Below are 20,532 nucleotides of genomic sequence, written 5' to 3' on the forward strand. Positions count from 1 at the left end.
AAAGCCTCCATAGCAGCACAGAGGGCAAATGGGTACAGCTACTTGTACACCTGCATCAGTCAGAGACCTTTCATTTTCCCTATAGGTGATGATGAAACATGGGGAAAGTGGTTTCTCAGTGTGAGAAGGGGAAAGAATTATTGTAAGTTTGCTTTTGGATTTCTTGTATGGCTCTGCAAACCACAGGCTCCCAGTTGTTCATGCTGGGAAAGACATCATGAGGGGCTCACCTTCCATGGGCTTGCTTCCAACTATGGCTTTTAAAGCTGGTAGAAATGTTTTAAAGCCCATCCTGCCTCTCAAGAGAGCTGCCCACCCCAACTTGTTGGTATTATTTTCCAAGAGAAACCAAAGACAAAGATGATTTTATACTAAGTTTGAGGTTTTCCCCTCTTCCTTTACTGCTTGGATGGAGAACAAAACTCCAGAAAAATATGAACTGCCCAAATAAAAACCATATTCCTCATGTGAACACTGTGGGATGGTTTAAAGCAATGAAAAGTTCTTCCTGTTCAAAAACTGCATACTGTCAAAACTCCTCACAGAGCCATTTTGACAAGCTCAAACTATAGACCCTGTAAGGTTCGCTGCCCATTAATATTCTCAGATGATTCCTTTCTCTATTTGATTGTCACCAAATGCAAACATCAGTTCTTGCAGACATTTCCGTGTCTTGTAATGAACAAAGAAGGAAGTCAGAAAAATAATCTGAATATTCAAGATCTTGCAAATGAGCACTCAGTCTGCCTATAAATACATTGCCCAAGTTCATCACCCTTCCTGCACTGTACAAGGTAAACAACGTGTATTTTTACTGTTTTGCACAGCCTATTTTGCACACAGTGAAATAGAGCTTATGAGGGCATCTCTCCCTCCAGCTTCCAGCATTACACATCTAGGCTTGTCCAGCCAAAATGGACAGGGAACCAGTATCTGTGCAGCACAGTCGCAGAGATGCACCACAGGGATCTTCACACCCAGCCTGGCTGGGTAAGGAATTATCAGCGACATCCAATGAGTTCTACCAGCTAATGTGATCCCACAAGCACTCCTGGAAGGAAGCTATGAACCCTACTTTGTGCACAGCCCTGTTATATCACCTGGAAACATTTATGGAGAAGAACAGCGCTTTTTCCATATGCCAAGACCTATGCTTTGCACTCATATGTATTTTTGGTCAGTGTGGATGGCTGCAAAATGGACCAGAAGTACCACATGTCCCCCTTTACCCAATGGCTTCAGGGTGAGATTTGGCTGACAGTGCTAGACAGCAGCATAGATCAGCAAGGCTCTGCAGTCCTGTGAAACTACATCAGTAAGTGTACAGCTGAGACAAGGGAATCTGGGGACATAAATATATACTATTAGATTCCCATTGGCTTGAAAGTTTCCCTGCACAGCCCGCCTCTAGGCTGCATCTTCCCAGTTAAGTTGAAGCATCAGGTATATTCTGTGAGGGGACATGTCCAAGTCCACTCTAATCCTTTTAATACGGCTCATTTTTAACCAGGCTTTCTCTAGTAGCCATGTCAAGGACACCTCCTCCATCTGAGTATGGGGACTGGCATGTCTGCAATGCAGCAACGACCAACAAGTGAGTGAATTGTGCAGAAAAAAGTCTTTTTTCTCTCTCCTCTCCCAAACATCAAGCATGAATGACTGCTGCCACCGCCAACTATGCAAACACCAGTCCCTGTGCTAGCTGGGGAGAGCCACTGCCTGGATGCTGCAGGAACAAATAGAAAAGAAACAAATAGAATTGCATAAATAAAAGCAATGAAAAGTTTTAGGACTTGTGAAACGTATGTAATGTGCTTTATCAGAGCTATCGGCTCCCATGCTTAAACACTGCCAGGGGCTGCCAAGGAGAGAAAAATAAAAGCTCTCTTATAAAATTATTACCCTGTCACTTAAGTCAACAGCAGCGATACCATGATAGAAGCCAGCAGTTATGTCACATTGTTTTATCACTATAATTACATCAAGAACACAGTAACTGTCTGTGAGAGATAAGATGAGGGAAGCAGCTCTTTGGAAGCTTCCTGTTCACAGCACTGGGATTCACAGACTGGTTTGGGGTTTGGACAAGACATTCAGTTACTGTCCTTGAGCACTGAAGAGCCACATCACTGAAGAAACACAACCAGAGCCCACCTGACCCCTCCTGTTGCATATGGGTTTGTAGGAGTTACCAAAGTGAGTCCTTAGGATCACAAAGGGCCAAATTAATGGGAACTGTCCCCTGGAGCCTTCGTGGGCTTCACAGGCAGCCCAGGCTCTTAAATGCCACAGTAGGGTGGCATGAACACTCAAACAAAGTAGTGGAGGAGAGCACGTAGCCAGATTTGCTGAGCAGGAACTGACCTCTTCTCAGGCAGGGGAGGTTTATACCGTGGAAAAACTCATTTTGTAGACCAAGAAAGCACTTGGCATGAAAAAGAACCGATTCTGTGGAGCTTGTACAGTCATGGGAAAAGGCATTGAAAACTCTCCTCTTGACTCCAAAATGATCCGCAGCCTTATTATCTCCCACATACGCACCTAAGCTTTTCTTACATTGCCATGCAGATGTCAAGTGGCATAATCCCTGCAGACCCCATAAACTCCACAAACAACCTAACATCCTCCAAACGCTTCCTTCAAGCAGTTAAATTCCTAATGCATCATGAGGTTGTCACTATTTGCTGGTCTTTCATCCCATCTTTCCCCTTTGCTCAGGAATACACTGCAATGAGAATCCTTCAGAAACCTAGCAAACTCCCTGCTTCTATATCTTGCTGACAACTCATTTGGTTTTGTCCAACATTCATATAGATCCCTCTATGGCAAATTGCTCAGAGGCACCATAGCATATAGCACAATGGAGACTGGAAAGCTGCTAAAAGGTACAGGTTTTAGTTGTCAAGTGAGACCATGAAAACAAATAGTAAAAACTGGTTTCAGAGAGTAAGTAAATGTTTGGGGTTTTTTAATAGCAAAAGACAAGCTAGGTCAGACTATTCTAAAATGACAGAAAATGACAGGCTGACCCCAAACCTGCTTTTTACCACTGATTTACTCAAAAATTCATTGAATCAAACAGTTATTGGGCCTTTCCACACTTGGACAAACAGGATTCAGGCAATGAGTACGTACAAGACTCTCCTGCATTCTGATCAGTGTGTTTTGATTGCAATTTGTTGCCCTGTACTTATAGCGGGCCTGGAGGGGGAACCTCATGGTAGTATTCTCCCCTTCCATCCCAGAGTCACTGCTTTTCAGGGTTGGTTGGAGGTTGCCCTGCAACGTTCAACACAGAGACACTGACACTGTCAGCACGAGCACTGATGGGAGAGGCCAACAGCAACGTGGGCATACGCCCAGGAGGACTAAGGGGACACCTAACTCACCTCCTACAGGAGATGCTGTCCACCTTCCATTACTTCATCAGTATTATTCTAGGCTGCAGAGAAGTCCTGAGGGAACCTCAGTGCTGTAGAAGATGGACTCAGGGACCATCTTCTCTGTCAGACGTAACACAGAGGAATATGATGCTGGAGAAAACAAACCTGTTTACCACCCTTTCCCCAAAAGTTTAAGACAATATACCCTCTTGTCTGAAGTCAAGAGCAACAGTACTATAAGGATGATCCATCGTGCCACAGAACTTTATCACAGTAATTACATCAGGAGCAAGTTTACCATTGAAAAAAGAAGAAAGATTACAAGAAGCAATCCACCAAAACAGCAGCAGTGTCACTGCTGAGAGATATGCAAGGAAGAGGAATGCATTATATGTGAGCAGCTGCGAATGAATTCAACGTGGAAAGGGCTACATGTTGCTAAACTGTGTTTACAGCACCGGTGAGCTTGTCTGCTTACAAGCATGTGGTCAATGGTTTGTGCAAGCAGAAGGGGGCTGGAACTAGGTGATCTTCAAAGTCCCTTCCAACATAAACCATTCTACAGTTCTGTGATTTTCATTTGCATCCACATTTACACTTTTGCTAATCATGCAAATGGATTTCCGGAGGGCCTTCAGGAAAACACAAAAGCATCCAGAGATTTTTCCAGATTCCCAACGAAACTGGCCTAATCAAAAATCACTGACAGCTACACAGGCTGAACCTGTCATACATCAAGAAAGGATTATGCTTTCATGCCCCTCCACATCTCAGATTAACAGCACAAGCATCAGACTGAAGGCTTGACCTGTCAGTAGCTCAGGGAAGAGACCTCTCTTGTTCTAAAGCCTTGTAGAAGCATACAACAGATGCTGAACCTGGATCTTGTGCTGAGCCTTTACCTGTTATGACAGGAGCAGACACCAGTGAAACAATATGCCTCACTGAAGCAAAATGATTTATTTTTGACCCTTCTTCCTCATTGACTCAGCAAATTCTTGAGGGGGAGCATCACAACACCCTTCTGAGATAAAATGAAGGTCATTACAGCCAATCCAATGGTAAGTTCCCAGAAGCAATGTCATTTAAAGCTATTTCCTCTGCCCTGAAGTAATGGGTATCTTTTTCATCACTGAAACCTCCCCTGCTCACCTTGCGTGACCATTTGCCATGCGTGTGCTGAAGGAGGCATATGTGGGGCAGAGATTTGGAGGGAATGGCTAGCAGGGAAAAATCACATGGATCATGATGATCTAAAGGAAGGAACATTCAAGGCAGCACAGCTTGCTACAGGCTTGTGCAGGCACTAAGGCTTTCTACTCGGCAAAGTCAGACACTGCAAAACTCCTGCACACTGCTCGACAAACCTGGGTATTTCCACTGAGAACGAGCCCTGGCGTGTCCTGGGAGGTCATCAAGTACAACTGAGCAGGATGAGAAAGCATGAACCACTGTCCTCACAAGGAGCTACCCTTCCGTACAGGTCATGAGTTTGTCAGTCATTTGCAAGGCATGATCTGCAGCTGCACCTCACCTTTCTTGGACAGGAAGGCACAGAATGAAGACCTGCTTGAAACAGGCTGTTGGCTCTTCTCAGGCCTGGATAAAATTGCCATACAGCCGATAACGAATCATCAGCTCAGAAATAAAGATTCCCCTCTCTTCCCTATGCTAGATTCTGATCTTACTCTTCTAAGCAATTCCAAACTGCACACATCAGTGAGCAGACTCCAGTCTCACCTGCTGGCTCCTGTGATTCTGGATCCTTTCCAGACCAGCTCCAAGCCATTGCACAATACAGAGGAAACACCCATTGCTGTGCTAATTGTCCTATTATTGTGAGAGGTGTGTTCACTCATAGGTCTCTGGTTTGATATTTCTATGTTATCTCTAAAAGCTGGTCAATCAAGGATTCCCAACCCCTCTGTACTCAGTGCCCAGGAAAGCTCCCTGCCATGGGAATACATCTAATCAGAGCTACAAAGACCCAGCCTCTCTGATCTTCAAGGCACTTTATCTTAGTGACTAAACAGGGCTCAGGGTTTGCAGATGCAGATATTCACTTCTGCAGCTGAAGGGAGGCACAGAAACAGGGACTTCATATGTAAGTAGAAATGTTATTAAGCTGAAAGCAGAGCCAGGGCCCAGTTTGCCCAGGAAAAGAGCCCAACAGCCAATTCATCCTCTCACTGGGAAGTCTTTGTTCATGTTATTCCAGGCAACACTTTAATGGTTATGAGAAAGTCCTTCAAAGGTGCTGTAATTGGTGGCGATGACTTTCAAGTGCCCAAAGAAGCTGCTAGAAAAACAGGCAGATTAGGAACAGAGTCGGGATAGGTTTTGGAACAATTTGCAAAGGACAAACACTTCTTTTGTTGTCATCCAACCTCCGGTTTCAAAAATCATCAACAGAGCAGGAAAGAAGTATTCTGTGTGTGTGTTTGCAGAGAGCAGGGAAAGTGGGAACTCAGCTCTCTAGCAGGATAGCTGCATTAGTTATTAAATAAGTGGTAGACTGAGTAGGCTTTATAATATCAGGTTGGGAGTGTAAACAACTAGCCAGCTTCCAAACTCATTTAAGAAAAAACTTTCCTAATAACAATAAAATGCAGATGAGAGACTAACTCCCTAGTAAGCAAGCTTCAGTTACAGTACCCTGCCCCAAAACGTTTTCAGATATACTGTGGGTAGTTCCCCTCACCTCCATCGGCAGAACACTGCTGCAGGTAGGTGAACACTAAAGGGACAGACACAACAAGGGGTGCACCTGCCTTAAAAATGGTTTCTGCTTCCCCCAAAACCCAAATCTTCTCTAGCATAGCAGAGGCCAGGTTGTAGCCTAAGTTACAGCCTGCTTCAGGACAGCAGGGTCCCTGTTCTCTCTGCATCTTATTGTGAAGGACAGATTCAAAGCTTATGAAGTTTTTCTGGTCTTCAGTGCTTCACAGCTCAAACACTTAGCTTCTATAGTCCATTGAGCATGTTAAAACAATGTCACATTCCCCTTAATAACATCACTTGGACTAACCAACACTGTCCTGACAGCCTCTGGTCAGGGCCCAGACAGGCTGACAAATGCTTCCTATGCGCATCCCCCAACAAAACCAGAGCTCTCGGTACCCATGGCTTTCAAGCCAATACTTTTACTCAGGCTTTAATCTCCAGAATCGATTAAAAGCAAAGCAAATAAACCCAAGAGATCATCTCCCCTGGGTTTCTTTCAGCTTCACAGGCAGGAGAAAAATTATCTTTCATAATATCACATTGAAAGCACGTACTGCAGATGGCTGTCACCCAGTCATTAAGTGTAGTTTTGCAATTCTACCTATCGCTCTATGAACCAGGATGATTTGTGCGTACTCGATGCATGAGTAACATACAGAAGCATTCTGCATCCGTTATGAAAAGCCATTAGAGATAAACCAGCCAGATCCCTGATAAGGCTTCAAAAGGCCTGGGAGTGTTATTGCCTTCAAAAACATTGCCAGTTCCTGCCTGAGATAATTCCCACTAGAACTTGACTCGCACCCAAGCTCAGCCAAGCTCGCTTTCACACTCCAGAGCTCCGCTTCTCATTGCTGTGACCAAACACGTCATCTTGTCTGCAAAGCAAGGATGTATGAACAGCGAAAGAGGTAGAACCCAGCTCTTACAGTAACATGCCTCTTTAATCGCAATGGGAGCAGACTTTTGTGATCGCCAGATGCAAGGCACGACTTGTCAGACCTGGTGTGTTTTTACATGACACTGAGCTGAGTCATAATGGAAATTTTAACTCAAGTCTTCACTTTTGGTCCTGCCACAAGTCACCTCCTGGGCAGTTCGCATGCAGCACTGCAAGGCAGCAGCGTTGAGTCATCCCATTCATTGTGTATCACGCGGAGACCAGTCTGCTGAAATTACCTCGGTGGATGTATGTCCGATTAGTCTGTGAGTCACCATTCACAGATAGCTGCTAACATCAGCTACGAGGGAGTATCGGTCCACCTCTCATCTGAAAAGTTAGTGCCTATTTCTTGCTACAGGAGAATGGTCAACTAAACCCCATTGCATGAGAAGGACTGCAGAAGAGAGGAGTATAACCCATGAAGGTTGATAGCAAAGCTTGTATTTTGTTGGTGTGTTTTATAAGAAATGGTCGCTCTTAATGATGTATTAGATATCTGATGATTTTTTGAAACGAGCCACTAGGACTTCACAAGCGCTGCCACAGTAACACAACTCCCATGCTCCTTAACACATCCATAGCACGTTTCACAGCATTCCCTTCAATGAGAGCTGCAGAGACACCAGCTTGTTAATTATACCAAGATAAAGGGGAAATTTGGCAATTAAACCCCCCTTTTTTGCGTATGTCCCTGGTAGGCTTTTGATAACGCTGTCTGCTGCCTCAAGGCAACATTCCCCCACACAAGGTTTCTTGGAGACCCGCTGCTATGACTAAGCCTTCCGTCACTGCCATGTAATCAGGAGCTCACACCAGGAGGTAAAGCTGCTCAGACTGTGGCAGCCATTGTAACTTGAACTTTCCTCACAGAGCATCTTAGGATGAGTTTCTCTAGCTCCTGAAAGCTCAGTAAAGCAGCTTTTAAAGACTCTGCCAGCAGGAGCTGGTGGAGATTTTTGTCATTTCATCTAAGAGAGGTGAATATCAAGGACGTATGTTTGCATGTTACGGTTCTGGTGGTTGCTAAGGTTTGATCACTGGAAAAGGAGAGGAGATTGAAAGTATCAGCTTTGCTCTTTCTTGTCTGCTCACACATACACCAAGCTTCCCCAGGCACACGCATCAACATGCAGTTAAGTGTACAGCACATGATCATTTCCCTTCTTGCCAGTCTATATTCAAGTGAAGTCTAAGGCCATTAGGATGACCTGAGGATAATATTTAAGTACTGTTGTAGTTTTGCCAGAAAAGAGCAGCCAAACACAGAGGACAATGTGAGAGAAGAAAGAGCAAAAGGCAGAAAACAGACTATTTTGTTACCACATTTCTTCTTCTGGTTCAAGAGTTGCTGCAGCAAGGAGGGTTTCACTCTGGATGTTAATAACCCTTGTGAAGCAGCTGGTATGTGCCATCAGTAGCAACGGGACACAGCAAAACCCCACCCCATTCCTAGTCCTTAGCACTTGCTTCCCAATTAAAGAAGGTAAACTCTGAACTGAAGCAGTAAGACACCATTGAAATCTGAGCCAAAGAATAGCTTAAACCTCTCTGGGTCCCAGTGACACTAAAGACCTGTTGACTGTCTAATTCTACATAAGGTTTCATATAAAGAGCATCAACAGCACAGCTTGTTCCACCAGTCCAGCAAAGCTAAAAGAGCTGTTTCTCAGTTTGTTACCTCCACCCAACTGCTAACCTTTCCCAATAGCTCAGAGACAAGTGAAACATTCCTTTCATGATTACTGCAGAATATTACCCCCAAACTGGCCCTCGGCACTAAGGCAGCCATGGCTTTGAGTGCAGGAACTGAGACAGATTCTTGGTTGGAGCTATTCGATAATGATACATGAAGGACAATTGAAGGAAAAGGACTGTCTTCAGGGAAACTTATGTTTTATTTAACTTATCAAATAGAGCAGTACTCAGAGTTTAAACAGTAGGCAAACAGAGTCTCTTACCTTGAACATTATTTAAGCATTTAGCTAGTTTCATCCCTTGTCTGCCTGGGGAAGATTGATTTTTCTTCTACGTAGCTGAATTAAAGGGTTTTTGCTCTTCCTCCTGCCCTCCAACTCCTCACCAAGCAAACAAGCTGTTTTCTGAAGAGCCATTGTCTTACGCTGGTTTCACCTCAATAAATTCTGAAGCTTAAAGCTTCTTCTGCTTCCATCAAATCTGATCCTGGGGACAAGTGGTAAGTTGGGGTTAAGGAGAATGGAGGGAAAACACACTTAACTAGATAAACTTAGAAATATCATCCATGATATTTCAGGATCAGAAGATGGATTTATTCTTTTCTAAAGATCAGGGAAAAGAGGATGGAGGAAGTGATGGAAAACATAAAGGCCTTTGGTATTGCACAAAGTGGCCATCAAGAGGCCCAACTAAATTTTCATTATATCCTGATAGCCGCTATAAAAGGAGAGGGCAATTCACCACCTCAGAATAATGAGGAAAAACACTCAATTTGAATTCTCCATAAATACCTTGCACTTTGAGGCTGTGCACTGCTCAACATTTAAATGGCACTTTAAAAAGAAAATAGAGACATGAAGGAGAAGGGAAGATGTACCCTTAGGGGTACATACAGCACACCTCGGAAAAAGCAGGAAAACAAAGATCTTTGTACACATTCAACTTCATGAAAGCATTGCCCTATCAAGAACTAATTAGCAATGGAAAATAACATTTCTTACTATTGGGATGCCTGGAAAAGGTGGTTTGTTACAAGCACCGTTTGCTACAGGGATATTTGACTACATTACAGCCTGACAAGCACATGCCTAATCTATAACCTTCGTTAGTGCTGTACAGACTGCTGCTTCCACCAGGGTTCAGACATCTCTGTGCTCACTCTAACACAGTGGCACTTGAAAGCCCCCTGCTGCGATCAGGGGTCTGTTGTATAAAGCACTGTGCAAATAGTCAATGAGAAATACTCTTTGTTCCATGAGCAACCAGCCAAACAGGCAAGACAGAGAAAGGCAGGAGGAAAAGTATCATGATCCCTATTTTTTGTGCAAGAAGCTGAGCCACAGAGAGGTGAATGTGTGCTTAGAGCTCATCTGTTGTGCCAGTGATAAAATCAACTTGTCTTTCTTGTTTACCTATACATGCTAGGAGGTCCTGATGCCTTGGTGATTCCCAGTGTTAACTGCACAGACTCCCAGCCTTGCATTTGTTCATTTCTGAAAGCAAGCAGCAAACCCAACCCCCCCACTCCCACACACAACCACACCATCAGTAGCTGTTAGAAAGGCAGCTGAATGAAAACTGAAATACACCAGCGATACTTAAACAAATATTCAAGTCCTTGTATTCAGAGCAGGAATGAACCCTTAAATTGATCTTCAATTCCATCCATCCTGAAGCACTCTCTGAAAGACAGCTCTTGCATCCTGCCCTGATGGGCAACAAAATCGGGCAGTTCTGGGATGGGCTGAGTGGAGACTTTCCAGAAGTGTCAGCTTCCTGCTATGGGAACACACAATCCCAGTCTAAGCACCCCCTGGGAGCACCAGAGTGGGACAGGCTCCATTAGTGGGAGGCTTCAGGACATGTATTTTATTACGGGTCACACTGAGATCTGCATCTTTTCTATGAGGTGGGATGCTGCGTGTGGAGACATACCCTGGTACAAAGCAGCCTAAGGGCAACTTTGAATTTAATGCATGAGAATATCCTGCTCAACCTGCCTGAAGAAAAAGCCCCTCTTCCCTCATCTAAGGACACAGGGTGTTACTTGGCACTCGCAGAATGCCCTTGTATAAATCAGGCTCTCAACTTGCTATGTGGTACAAACAGGCTCTTTGTCCATGACTTGAAATCTTGCCAATATCATCAGACTTAGAAGTGATGGAAAGCATACCCTCTGTAGTAGATATCATTCTCGCTGTATCTCCCCACAACCTTCCCTTTTATTGTATTTGAACCACGATGTTCTCCCTCAGCCTGACCCGGTACCAGCAAATGCTACAGAACCCACATTAGACAACAAACCAGTCACTGGAGTCACCTTAACGTATGCTTCCCACTAATTCCTGCTTCCTCTCCCATAACACACACACCTTGTCCAAGGGAAAGTAAAATGGATCCCTTGAGATCCAGAGGTACACTTGCCTCTAAGAAAAGGGAATTGTTTCACATGGTTCAACCCAGGGTGTGGGAACCAGCCCTCCTCCTCTACCTAGCCCTCTAGTCTGACCACATCAATGGCCTCATGTAACTAGGAATTCCCAGGAAAGCTAATGTGACACTGATTATTAGACATCTTTCCTGCAGTTACTGCAGGAGCCAGAGGCTCTTATCCAACTCAGCTCTACCTTATCACCCTCTCACTGCTTCCTTCTCGACATCCTCTCCTGTAGGTGTTTCACTGTCAGCTTTGCACAGCCAGATACTTTACAGACCTAACACGAGCAGACAGAAAACGCCTATGTCTGAATGATTAGCTGATAATCACAGACATGGGCTTTGCCAAGTTTTTTGAACACGGAAGCCCAGTTTAGCCTTCCTTCACACCAGCATCCCACTGCCAAAGCCCACAAATCACATCAGTGTAAGAAACAGGTGAAAAACCAAAACTCAGCTCATATTGCCTGCCATCAAATACCTGATAAATAATGCAAAGAAATGAAAACAATTTTGTTTTGATGATTGATTATAGGGAAGTTGCTCATACCTCCAAAGCGTGGCATTTCCAATCACATCTTTGTTTCATTTGTCAGCAAAGAAATTAAGTTCCTCTCCTGGCACAGAGCCTGTGCTGTCCTGTTAGCTACATTTGGCACACTGCTTCTCTTTGCAGTGGTTTTTTACCCCACTTTAACACCTCACTAACAGAGCTGCTACATACTGACCCCCTAAAACACAAGGTTCAGCTTCAGTTCAACTCCTGAGGCAGTTCTCCCAGCTGTTCACATTAACCCCAAATGACACTCACTCCAATCACCACAAAGTGTTTGCAGCCTTGGAAAAACTAAGAGGACCCCCAGCACCTGAGGACTTGCAGTCACCTTCAAGATCTTCCTGAACTTGGATTTCCCTCCTCCACCTCTGTGCAGTTATGCAGTTTTAAACAGAGATGTGACCTTCAGATCTTAAAAGACATATCAGTACCTGCTTCACATGAAAAAGCACAACGATGAAGGAGGAACATTTGTGTCAATAAAGAGCAGAAAACAGTCCCACTGGCATAAAAGTGCTTCTCTTCCTCTCAGCTCCTAAAATCCAGCAACAAAAGGGATCTCCTCGTCCTGGACTCCACTATGGCAGGCAGTAGTTCCCCATATTTTTTTGAATTAATTTAGCAAGCTCCATTTTAAAAACAAGTTCGATTTTTGCCCCCAGCATTCCCATTATGAAAGGCTGTTTCAGAACATCATTGTTCTGACAGTTCAAAACTTACTTTCAATTTCCTGCCTAATTTATGCCTGGCCAGTTTTAGACTCATGTTGTTACACCAGTGCTGGTCTTTGGTTTAAAGAGTTCCCTTTCCTCCTGATGTTTGCTCCGCAGTGATTTATTAACAGAGCTGCCACATAAGGCACGTTTAACCTAGTTAGCATTAAAAGATAAAGACTCTGGCTAATTATAGATGGGTTTTTAACTCCTCAAGGAAGAGACTGTGTTTTTGTATTGTGCTTAATTATAGAAACGTATGGCAGAAAGGCATTTCATGAGATCATCAGAGGCAGGATCAAATATACTTAAATACCTATTTGTCCTAATAGCTGTTTGTCAAGCCCATTCCTAAAATTCATTAAGGAGATGCCACGTCTTTCCTAGACAGCCTACTTCAGTATTTTACCCCTCTAGAGATTAAAAGGTTTTTCCTAACACATTAAATCATCTTCACTATGAATTCAAGCACTTTCCTTTTCTTACACCAGTGACCATGGAAAACAGCTCATCATGAGACTTTTTATAGGTACTATATATGTGCAGGAAGACTGACTGCATCCAATTTCCAGCATTTTTCTTCCAAAATGAACAAAGGCAATGCCTTCAATCTTTGGCGACAGGACTTGTTTGTCTAACCTCTTATCATTCACTTGTTCTGTCTATTTTATTTCCCCCCCAATGGAATCTCTCTCCAAATTCCTTAGTGGGTGTAGATAAAGTTTCACATCAGTTCCGGACACCCACACTTGGCTGAAGCTCTGCCAGCCCCAAGCAGGTTGTAATAATTGCCTCACATATCTGGCAAAGAGCACTCTTGTTAATACAGTATTGGATACAATGAGTTGTTTTGCAGCAGCAGTTGATTCATATTCTACTTGTGAACCAGTGCAACCCCAGTCCTCTTCTGCCGTGCTGCTGCCTCATTGCGTATTCCCTGTTTTGTGTTTGTGTATTCTGCTTTGCCTGCCTAAGAGGAGTGCTTTGCACTTGTCTTAATTTCATCTCTTTTGCTTCCAGGCAAGATCTCTCATTTGTAAAGACTGTTGTTAAGTGCTGAGCCTTTCTAGCAGGGTCCCATATTTACCTGCTGCAATGACAGACAGTGTTGGAAATCTCCAGACAACAAAGATACAACATACCCACTGCAAGAAGTACAGTGCCCTCCAGCACAGCTCAGCTAGGATACAGATGCAATCTTCACACCTACTTACACTGCTCTTCCAACTAGTATTCATGTAAAGTTCTTGTATTCCTGATTTTTAGAGACTGCTTCCCTCAAAAGGGTTCATGTCTTCTCCTGAGCAATCTTCTACCACATCATCCAACGACATTCCACAAGATCTGCCTTTCAGACCTTATCTCCAGCCACCTACACCTTCCTATGTACCCTGCTGTATGGCCCTAACCTCCCCTGCCAACACCCTAAATCAGCCACAACCTTGAGATAGGACTTCCACTTTCCATGAAGCAGCTGCATAACAGTGTCCAATGCTGGAATACGCTAACACAAACTTTAACATAATTCTTTTAATGATGGATTAAATAAGGGGTTGGAAAACAAACTTACCTGATGGCCACCCTGTCCGAACAGTGCAACGTCCTTTTCTGCTCTGCTTCCTGCCGGTCTTCAGTAGCTCTCTGCACTCAGGTGTCCTCCTTTCCCCATCCACGAAGATTGGCCAGGGCATTGCAAAGCTCTGAGTGTCCCAGACTGCACTGCCCAGACTGAACAGATTGAACACCTCATTTTGAAGAATGAGGTCTCCAAAACCATCTCTGAACCAGAAGGTGCTCCAAGAGAAAGATCCCTGGAGCCCAGCCTGTGCCTTTTAGCTGAAAAAGATCCTCTGCATGATCCCAGTGGTCAGGGAACAGCAAAGTAAATGCTTTCACCACCCACCCACTTCTGTTTGTTTTGACATAATTCCAGTTCTCCCCTCCCTACCACTTCACAGCTCAGTTTTGGCAGGGAGGGCAGAGGCCTTTAAAGCTGGTGGGTTGTGAAGAGCAAAGATTCCTAAATTACATTTCCACGAAGGACACGGCACTGTTCTTGCATGCCTTCATCTGAGGATTTCAAAGTGTATCCCAGGACCATTACCTCCCCTGACACTGCACTGTATGTATATAAAGCATAGAGAGGCTGTCTTGGGTTGCTCCTTTTGGAGGTGGTGCGGCCAGCAAAAAGCTTACAAGGGACCCTAAACTTAGAACTAGACCTAGTGTGACAGCAGGTTTAAAGAGGAATATAATACAGGTTAAGACTTGGCTTGTCAGTTCTTTTGGGGATGGCTGTGTCTCCTCGGGTAGTGGGAGAGCTAGAGGCTGGGTAATTGCATTCCTAGGCTTCTTGGAGAGACCTACTCCACACAGTGAGTGCTGCAGTCCTTCCCTAGTGGCTATTAGCTGCTTATCAACACAATGACACACACAAAAATAAATCTCAGGGCAGCTTGGTGCTGGTGTGTCTGTAATAAGGGAGAGAAGCAGTCTATCAGCAGAAGCACTGGGCTACATGGAGCAAAATGAAATCAGGGAGCACTGCTGCTCCTTCTAAGACAGTGATCCTTCAGGATTTGGCTGGAAAGCTGCTCCGAACTGCTGCCATGGACAGAATGCTGATTCCAAGCCCAGCTCTCTCACCCGTTGTCGTTTTCCAAATGGCATTTCCTTGTGCTTGCTCAAGCACAGATCAAGCCTTGCTGCTGCCCCCCCTGGTGCTGCCTGCTCGCAGTCTCACGTCTGCTCCCCATTCACACTAATGTAGGGCAGGATCTTTCCTGCTTGCCAGAGGTGTGAAGCCAATGTAAATTACTTTCCCTTTTGCATTGAGGAAAAGTCTTATTATCAACCTGTCAGATCTAGACAGCTGCCAAGATGCTTTATAAGAAGAATCAAACCAGGCCCAATCTCAACAGATAGATTCTTGTCCCTCTGTGGGGGCCCCATGCAGCGCTTTGGCCTTTGCCAGCAGCAGCAATGTAGATTATACTTTCTTTTCTCTCTTAACTGAGCTATATCAGTCAAAGCCAAGCATGGAGAGGGTGGAGGCTGCGGCAGCATCAAACAGCCCACTGTCATCCAACAGCAGGTCATAAGAAAATTGTTTCCCAGGCTTTTAGCCAGAGACATCTTACAATGAGCTGACAGAGGAATTACTTGGTTTCATCCTTGAAATGCAGCCCTCTCCAGTATTAGAAACTCATGGTCTCAGTAGAGACCAACGCAGCCCTCAGAGCAGTTGGCATGCCAGCAAAGAAGATAGTACCCCTCACAAATTAAAGAGGGAATTTTGCATGACAGAACAAGATTACATGCTTTGCAACCCAGCCAAGACACAGAAAGGAAACACATCTCCCCCTCTCTGGCTTTGTAGGTTCCCTCCACACAACATGGAATTCACTTTAATGTGGAAGTCAGGGGAAACTTCCCTCATTGTTACTGATCTGCGGAAGCCAGATATGACCAGCTGAGGTTGCTTTGCCATGGTGCCCCTGAATGATATGGATGCACAGAAAAAGCATGGCTTCAGAACACCACAATGGTTCAGACGAGCAAATCTACTTCATGTGACCCTCCCTCTTTTCCCTGCTTCTGCAGTCATCCATGGTCACCTCAGCATCTCCTCTTCCCTAGGATGAAAAGCCTCGCCCCTTCTCAGAGCATGAAAATCTTTGAGACAAGAGGCAGAAACAATACAGACATAATACTTTTGTTCTCTCAAAACACTCAAATGCCAATTTGTATCCAACAGCTTTTCTGATGGGAAAAGAAAGCTGTTATTTGACTACCCTTGTACCCTAGCTGTGCCCCTCACTGACTTTACAGCAGCAACACTTGCTGCAGCCCTGTGGGGGGAAAGCTTTATGAAAGCCAGCAGTGGTGAAGGCAGTGGAAATTAGGAGGTAGCAAGAGTCCCTCCTTCTCTCATCATTTCCATCCCACTTCTTTAGCCTACAAACTCGGATATGGCTATGCAGGGTCACAGCTGCATTAGCAAGCTCTTGCGCAAATCAGATACACATACACACACTCCCATGGAAACATGCTCCTGGCCTACGCCAATGATTTGTCTCATGCAGAACTGACACATTTTAGGATCTAATTATTATTACAAAGCCCTAAACGTCATGAAGGGGACTCTCAGCCTTTGCTCATCAATGCCCAACTGTTCCCACTGATCTCTTCTCTTGGAGCATCAGTTTGTTAGCTGCAGGAACCATCTGTCATTTTGAGCTTGGAAGCTAACTAACTAGAAAAGGTTGAGCCTAGGATTTGGTATCTCCCTGCCAGAGGCTCAGATTTGATGCCCAAATCTGAGTCTGTGATATTCTGGGTATTTGGATTTTAGTCCCATGTGAGCTATGTCAGAGCATAGCTCTTGCCAGTCGGTTCATGGCCCAGAAGGTTACAATTTCTGTTGAGGATCAATGGCATTTAAAATGGGATCAGGTAGCTATATGCAGACAAGAAAAAAAATTCCCATATTCATTTATCATGTTTTATTCATAAATAGCCCCTGTTCCATAAGTCCTGCTGCCAGGATGGCCTGCCTTATCCAATACAGTTCTTTCAGAAGGAAGCATACTCAGTTTATCTTGGATTCCTTCAGAGTTGCTGCCCCCTTTGAGCTGGCTGTATTAAAACTATCTATAAAGAGGAACAGTTCAGCTACAGTGTTTACAGCCCAAGTCTAATAGAAAGTCTCCTGTGGCTAGTGTGCTGCTCTCAGGAGTCTGCAAGACATCACCCTCCGTGCAAGCTGGTAGGATTCTTCTCCAAAATCAGCCTACACACCTTGGCAGCACAGCCTGTCACTAATCCCTAAAAACCAACCTCTTTTGAGAGCTAAAAATAGGTACTATTTTTTAAAAGAACAGATTAATTACTCTTAAATTTCTGCATATTAAAACTATTAAGTCTGTACTTTACAGCTGCCCTCAATTTGGCTTTTCACCTTGATTTACCTGTTTTTGCAAACATCAGTGATGGCAGAGACTGACATATCCAGACAGTGTCTGCAAATGGTGTGGTCTGTGAACCTTCTTAAGCCGCAGATGGGGGAGCATGAAGGTTGTGTGCAGAGGCTTGTGCCATCAGTTTGTCGCTCACAGATGAGCAGCCCTGGCTGGAACAAAAGCATCCAGTGTAACCGAATGCTAAGGGATAAGTAGATGGGTATTTCAGCAAATCAAATCCAGATCTCTTTCCCCTGTTAAAGCTGTCTTTTTCCAATGTTCATGGACAGCGCTGAGGTCTTCATAGTGGATTTTAACACAGCAGAATTTCATGCCCTGGAACTCTGCAGAGGAATGGTAAAAATAAAACATAAAATTGCCCTCTCAGCACAACATATTAGTATTGCCCAGCAATCTGACTGTTTTGTATTCTATACCTAGTCTTGCCCGTTAGGCACCTTTCACACTTTCAGCAAAAGCATTCATATTTTCAGAAGCATGAATCTAATTCTCTTCCTTTACTACTGTCAGTTTAGCTTTTGTAGTATGGAAAAGGAGCGAGACCCAAAAGCCAGGAATGTTTTCATTGAAATCAGTGTGTTTGCCCAAGTAAGAAACTGCATTGGATCAGCTCAGCACCAGACTACTAATCACTATGAGAAGAACATTTTTGTGAGAACCATCTCCATTAGGGTGATGCCAGCTTTGACTGAACATCTGTGATTTCACCAGAAGATGGATCTGGTCTGCAACAAAACCTCTTCCCATCCAGCTGCAGGAATATAAGTCAAATCTCTTGGACCTTATAATCTCATTTCAAAATATCACTTTACCTGTTACACATCTTCCCTTACCTTGAAGTGCTTAGAGCCCACTCCCCAAAAAATGTCAAGTATAAAGCTGACATTTCTGAGCTTGGTTGGAGCTTAAAGGCTGGGGAGGGGGAAGAATTTCTTATTTAAACTTCAGCACTGGTTCAATTAGAGCCTGGGTTAAAAGCTCAGGTTGATTTCATTTTATCCCAATGGCTTATTTCTTCTTTAGTCTGCTCCCTGTGTCCTTCTACCTGTTATATAGACATACAGAAATCAAGGCGGCCTTAAATTTGTAGTCCCTCATTAAACAAGGCTCAGACCAAACAGATGTCTCTTATTTCAATCCAGCCATGTACAGTGGAGCCTTCAGTGACTTTAATCAGCACCATGACACTACAATAAAGATTGTAAATTAAAGAACATTTTTGAAACTTGGCCTGATTTCCTTAAGATAAAAAAGCACGAGTTCAAAAAGGTGAAGAGAAACTCACTGCTCTGTGTTGCTATCATCAGACAGTCCCTTTAGCTCAGCAGTCATGAGTTTTATCTCACACACACACACACACACACACACACACACAGAGCTCACAAGATAGTAATCAATTCAGCATTTTGCTAAAGCACTTAGAATGGGAACATCTGGAGTTGAGATTCAATTGTCCAGAACTAGCTGCCTGATAATTAATATTCCTTCAAATAGCTTTTTTATCAAGGTGTCCCTCCTGATTCACCAGCCATTCCCCTGTGGCTCGGATTCACTACTGAGTAGTTGCTCATTCCCCAGCCCAAGCCTTGTGTAGAAACAGTGGAGACAGACAAGCTGGAGAACTTATGTTTCAGCATTGCCTCAGGCACATTCACCAAGACTGTGTATGAAAAACATCACCTCACTCCAACAGCAACAGTTAAAAACAACACTTGAGGAAATGTTAGAGGAAATGTTCAGGGGAATATACTTGTTTTACCTTCATAGGACAAGTGGAAGGAGGATGGAGTCACCATTGTAAGACCTCTTTGGGATTCATCTCCAGTTCCAATGTCTGGATTTTACAACTCTAAAGGGTCACATCCTTCAATGGCCTTTGGACTGTGCTCTGCTGCAACTCAGAAATGGATCTTTAACCACCACTAGTCAAGCCAAGCCCTGTATCTCTATATGCCATACATGTGCAAGTTCAGACTCTTCGAGCATAAAGTGACATCTATATAATTGCTGCACAGTTAGATAGTGGTTGCTGCTCCTTACTGCAGCTCTAAAAGCATGTCCAATTGAATTGCAAATATTTCACTCTTTCCTTAAGTGCTGGGCAGCAAGGAAATCCCTTCAGCTGTCTGAAAAACATCTTGTTTCACAGAAGCCTTGCTTTCTAGTTGCAGGGAAATGAAATAAGTAGGCTGGAGGGAACGTGTAGACCCTACATCAAGCAAGGGTGTGTCCATAAGGGTTGACAGATCTATTCTGATACAGATAATCACAGATTCGTAGAATAGTTAGGGTTGGAAAGGACCTTAAGGTCATCTAGTTCCAACACGAGCAGATGGACATCTTCACCCAAGAAGCTCTTGGAACTTCTCAAAGTTGAGTTTTTCCACCATTTTCTCACTTTCATTTTGCCCCAGACCGTATCTCCCAGCAGGTCTGCACACTGGTTTAGAGCCCAGTCCTATCTTCACAAGTCTGTCCTAGGGCATCTTCAGGGATCTCTGCCCTGGGGAAGGCCAGGAAAAATCAAGTTGCCCACACAATCTGCAAGTTCAGCTTTGTCTATTTGATTTCAAGTGCATTTCAAATCTCTTTAACCTTCCAACAGGGAGAAAGAGATCTGATGCTATACAATCTCATTCACACCTCTTCTCCTACCGCTGTGGAAGCATGATGTAGACTTCTCAGCAAACGTAGCCCTATCCCTCAGGGTCTCTGCATTGCTTGCTTAGCTGAGCCCCATCAAATTATGTTCAAATCACACTAAGAGTAAAATCAGGATGTGCGCCTTTTATACCTGGCTTTTTTATTTATTTGCTTCTAATAGAATTTATCATCCAGAGGAATTTCATTTTTTACAGAGCTGCTTCTTTTTCCCTCTGCAATTTGGGTCAAATCCTATCACTGAGCTCTGCTAAATTTGTTGCAATATTAGCACTGCTGTCTCCAGCCTGGTGGGGATGTGACAAGTAAACATTGCTGAGCTGTGCCCCAAATCCAAGCTGAGAACACCAGAACTGCTGTGGAAAATAGCATCCTGAGGCATCCTAACCCATCTCCAGGGAGCCTGAGGCTGGGAGGGGATGGGATAAGCATAGAGCAA

This window comes from Psittacula echo (assembly GCF_963264785.1).
Source record: "Psittacula echo genome assembly, chromosome: 10".
In the NCBI taxonomy this organism is placed as follows: domain Eukaryota; kingdom Metazoa; phylum Chordata; class Aves; order Psittaciformes; family Psittacidae; genus Psittacula; species Psittacula echo.